Below are 5,285 nucleotides of genomic sequence, written 5' to 3' on the forward strand. Positions count from 1 at the left end.
TAAGAGTGAGCAGATAGAAAACAGTCCCTGGCCTCTGAACTAGATTTCTATTTGTAGATTCTTATTGTTGTCTGTTTCTCAGACACAGTATTAAGAGACAGCATTAAACCACTGCCATGTGTTGACCTCTATTGTAGATGCAGATTGTTCTGCCTGTCCAGGGATGGAAATGTGCAAGCTGAAACACTCATCTTAATGTGAACCAGACTTAGTGGGGGATTCACCACTGTATCCTGCCAGGTATTAGGGCCTTCCAGATAGTCTGTTGTCTTTTGATGATCTGCCTATAAATTCTTTCATTCTCTGAGCCTGAGTCCAATGTTTTTCCTTCTCCTCCTCCATTTGACCTCCACTGCGTCTCATCTGCATTGTGCAGTCTGACATAAGCCACTATGGTTTAATTTCACCTTCATTGTGATGCATCTGTTTCACCATATATCCGAGATCACTGTATTTCTAAGCACAGTCTGGTAATTTGACTCCTGATCCTGATAGATAATTCAGCTTTACTTTTCTGACTCTGGGTCTTAACCTGCTAACAAATACCCAAGACCCAGCAGTTCACCACCAATGTGGAGGCACAGATTCCCAATCTCATTTCCCAGATGTTCAAGAAAAGGCCCTGCTTTTTATCTAGGAAGATGTGTTTCCCAGATAAGTGCTGTGGACATGAACTGCCACTGGCAGATTCCTGTATATCAACTTCATGGGAAGAAATAAAGCCTTTGTAAACACCATATTTATTAATCTCATGAGTTTATAACCTATAGGGTATACTCATTAATAAAGCTAAATACAGAAATTTTTTCTTATAAATTCTTCACAATTTTCAGCAAATTTCCCATAAGATTAAGTTATTTTAAACAATGTATATTATTTTCATTTGCCACTATTTTCTATTATTTTAAAAATATCTAATATAACACAAGGGAGATTGAAAAGTTTTGATATAATTACATTAGAGATTGAAAGCAGAACTCCAGATTAAATGCAGTTTACAACTGTATTTTAGTAGGCTAACGAAAGCTGTTTAGAGTGCATTTTTAATCAAGATTTAATGGTAATGTGTTTTCTACCCCACCTCCCTTCACCAAAAAAAAAAAAAAAAAATCCCTGAATTTCCAGTTGGCTCTTGGGGTAAAACAAACAAACAAATAAACCAACCAAAAGATCTGCCAACACTGTGTTTACATTCCCACATGGCTGGAACTGAGCTCAGAAATGACATCTTTAGTTTACCACAATCCCCACCACTCCCTCTTTTTTTTTTTTTCCAGTTTCAAGGGACACTTTTATTGACTATTTAATAGATCATCAATTGTTTCTTCCTAAAATTGGAATTTCATCTTGTTTTCATGCTGAGTAGTGAACAGTGACAAGCTAATCAAAATAAGCTACTTCAAAAAGAGAACTAAGCTAACACAGCTTACTTTGTTTTAACAGACAAAATATAAATAGATGCACTCTGGAATACACAATGGTTTAGTCACCAAGAAATTTAAATGCGATCTTGAAGAATAGAGGCAAACCAGGGTGCAGTAAAGATGTACTGAGATGCCATGTAACTGTTTAAGGATTCCTGGTAGTACCTCTCTTGGCCATTAGCTGAATCTTGAAGTCAGGGGAGATTTTAGCTAATGCCAACTGGAGATGTGGAAAATGCTAAGATGACTTAGGAGCTATGCAAAGAAACCAAAAGGCAGGAAAGTATTATACATTCCTGAGAGCATCCACCCCAGGAAGGACTTTACCTTCCAGGACTTCCAAATTAGTACCACCACCAGTGGCTGACTTTATCCTCTGTGTTCCATTTGGCACAGCAAGTGGACATGTCTCCACCACCTATGATAGTGATATAGTGATACAGCCCCTGGAAAAAAATTACCATTCAAAGACACCCACAGGTCCATTCCATACAATTTGCTTAGCCTGACTGACAGCCTCAGCATACTTCTTGCTGCTCTCAGGACCAAGTCCAAGTCCACCCAGCCAGCAGGTATGCCAGAAGCCACAGTGGCTTGGCCAGTCTTGGCATCTCATCAAACTTGTCAGTAGTGACAAAATCAACAGGAAAAGTAATCTTCACACCATTCTTCTCAGCTTTGGACATAAGATCTTTGACAGTCTGGGATCCCTCTTCATCAAACAGAGAAGTGCCAATCTCCAAGTTGTTGAGTACCTTAAGGAAAGTAAAAGCCATTCCACTACCAATCGTCTCATTGACTTTGTCCAGCATATTATTGATCAGCTGGATCTGGTCTGCAAATTTAGCTTTGCCTATGATGTCCAGGAAAGGTTTCTCTCGGCTTTCTAAGGCCTTGGCAAAATAGCTCAACTCCTTCTTCATCAAAAAAACCACCAGCTTTCTGTGGAAGATTGACTTCCATCATGGAGCTGTGGGCTCAGTGTGCAGTGCCAAAAGCACCATTTGCATAGACATTCCCTAGTTTGGAATGTGAAGCTCAGGAAGCTTCTACTTTGGCTGGCTCAGCTTTAGCCTTGTTCTCAGAAGCATTTTTCCCTTCCCTTCTTCCTCAAAATGAAAGCAAAAGTTCTCCAGAAGTGTAACAGACACAGCTGCTGGATTGGTACAAGTTTTCTCTCTTCCAGGCCCACACAGTCCTTCAAGAACAAAACATCCTTGCCCAGCCAAGATTTTAGTTCTGCAGCAACTGGTTCTAAGGAGTGCTTGTCAGGCAGGGGGTACCATCAGGTCAGCCCAGATGGCTCATTAGGACAACTGAGTTGGCTCCATTGTTCAAACAGAGTTTGATGCTTGGGACAGCAGTCTTGATCCTCTGGTTTTTCATTATCTGGTTATTCTTCATAGGAACATTGATATCAACTCCCATAACAACCCTCTTCCCCTTCACATCCAGCTTGTCCAGTCAACTTGTTAGACAGCAACATTTTGGCAATATGGCAAGGGCAAGAGGTTGGAGATTGAAAGTAAGATATTGCAACTGATGTGCTATCCAGATGCTTGCAGAATGCTGAGCACCTCACCTACCAGGAGCACCTCACTACTCCCTCTTATTCCTACCAAGCTTATTTCTTATTTCACTCATCAGAGATAACCATTATTTCCTGTATGAATTAAAGTAATCTGTAAGAGACCTGATATTTTGATATTCTGTGCAATTGACTTTATGCTGTAAATCTTACATCTGCCTGAAAAAATATTTTTAAAAGTGTAATTATGCTTATTGTCAGGTATAATTGCTGCAGTCCGGCTGCAGCAAAAATAACCGGGGGGCGACGAACAACTTGTGTATATTGATACAGCAGGAGTGGGAGCCCTTTATTATAGGACAACAGAGGTATTTATACATTCCACACAGCTTATCTAATTAACATAAACTAGATACAGCAGTCAACCAATAAGGACTCTCCACACTAAATGGCTTGCTGGTGTTACTTCACAAACCACTCCCTCTGGCAAAATGCCAGGTGCCATCTTGACTTGTTTACAGACTCTAACATATAATATCCACATAAACTGGGTTGTTCAATACTGTTACATGTCCCAAGTTTCAGTTTTTCCTAATGTGCAGAAAGACCCTATGGGTATAGGTTTTTATTCAATGAAAAAAAAAATCAATTATACTATGTTGTTCGTTTCAAAAGTGCTTTGATCTTTTTAAAGAAGAAAAGCAGGATAAGAATCCTTTCACAGACATGAGGTCAAGAGGCATTATATGAAAACTGGAGCATCTGAGATGTAACTAACATGAAACCATTGGTTCAAAATATTTCAGATTTGATCCTTTCTACCTTTTTGGATTTGGTCTCTAACTTTGCCATTGACTACCTCTGAATTTGTGGAAAAAAATCTCAATTTCTGCAGCCTTCAATTTCTTAATTTGTCATAGTGTCTCCACAGTTCCATGAATGATCTTTCAAGACTCACAGTCTTTCTTTAAAATCTCCAGTAAGATTCCATAGCACATTGGAAATTCAAATTTTAACTAGCACATTAGAAATTTATTGTCACAACTCATATGTTTTGCAATAGTACAATGTAGTAAGAAAATCTAAAGTTGCTGAATGCCTTGTTGCTTTATAGGTGGAATGCTGACTTATTTCTTAAACATGACTTCACATGTTTATCAGACTGTGTTAAATTTCATTTGGAATTTAATTCTAGAATCTGTTCCATCTACCTAAGGTTTTAAATGTATTAAACTACAATACAACTCTCTGATACCTCCCCCCTACCACACTTTCTGTTTTATCGTGAAAATAGACTCTATCTTTGGGCTAATGGTATAAAAGGAAGAGCTCTCTCCATCAAGATGGGCAATCTGCCCTTCCTCCTGTGGCTACACTGATACAATATAATAAACTAGGAATCTGGGGGTTCATTTAGCTTCCTCTCCTTCTTTGATCCTGCAACACCCATCCAGTCATGTGATTTGTATATGACTCTTACCATACCCCATCCAACCTGCTGCTATTTTCTAATGATTTCCTTGCACAAACCTTGTCTCTTTAAATGTCTGTAATAGTGTCTTCATGGTATTTCTGCAACATGTGCTTAATTATTTCTTTCCACTTTATAAACCACTATCCTTTTTTTCTTAGCAGTGTGAATGCAATATGTTAAAGGTAAATGCTAAGGTCTTGGGAATGTGGCAATCAAGGGTTTTATTGTTGCTCTATAATAGTTTGCTCTGTAGTCATGGGAAGTAGGTGAGGATACCTGAAAAGTAAATACTTAAAATATTACTTTGGGGGAAAAGATTATATTCTTTTTAGATATCACCATGTAAGGTAAAACTAGGACCTATGAATGAATGTTGGGATCAATATTTTTAATGAAATACACTGAAAAATCCTCACTGAAGATACTCAAAATGAAATTTAATGTTTTATAAAAAAAATTTCTTCATCCCTAATTGGATTAAAATGGAGAAAACATAACCACAAGTTAAAGAAGAAAATGCAAGTATCAGGGAAAAGGGACATTATATGTGGAAATTACAAAGAATATTTTCAATATAAGTCTTTCTGATTCTCTGGTTTGAATTTATTTGAATTGGCTTAAATTAAATTCTCATTCAAGTATATTTTATACTTTAATCTCAGGTCTATTTTATTTATAGAAAAAAGTTCAGTTTACTAATGTTAAACTTTTTTATTAAATTGACATATAGTATAAAATAGATATTTTAAACTTAATTTTATTGTACTTAAAATTGTATTTAGATGAAAAAGCCAATATTATGTTTAATTCTTTGGATGGGTGACTTGAGAAAATCTGTTTACATTTTGGGGGAAGTCTA

General features: G+C 37.2%; 1 pseudogene; it reads right to left on the bottom strand.

Moving 5' to 3' along the window:
- Positions 1-1,710: 1,710 nt before the first annotated feature.
- LOC143404416 (phosphoglycerate kinase 1 pseudogene) lies at positions 1,711-2,910 on the bottom strand (annotated as a pseudogene).
- Positions 2,911-5,285: the final 2,375 nt, after the last annotated feature.

Source organism: Callospermophilus lateralis, chromosome 1, assembly GCF_048772815.1.
Source record: "Callospermophilus lateralis isolate mCalLat2 chromosome 1, mCalLat2.hap1, whole genome shotgun sequence".
Lineage (NCBI taxonomy): Eukaryota > Metazoa > Chordata > Mammalia > Rodentia > Sciuridae > Callospermophilus > Callospermophilus lateralis.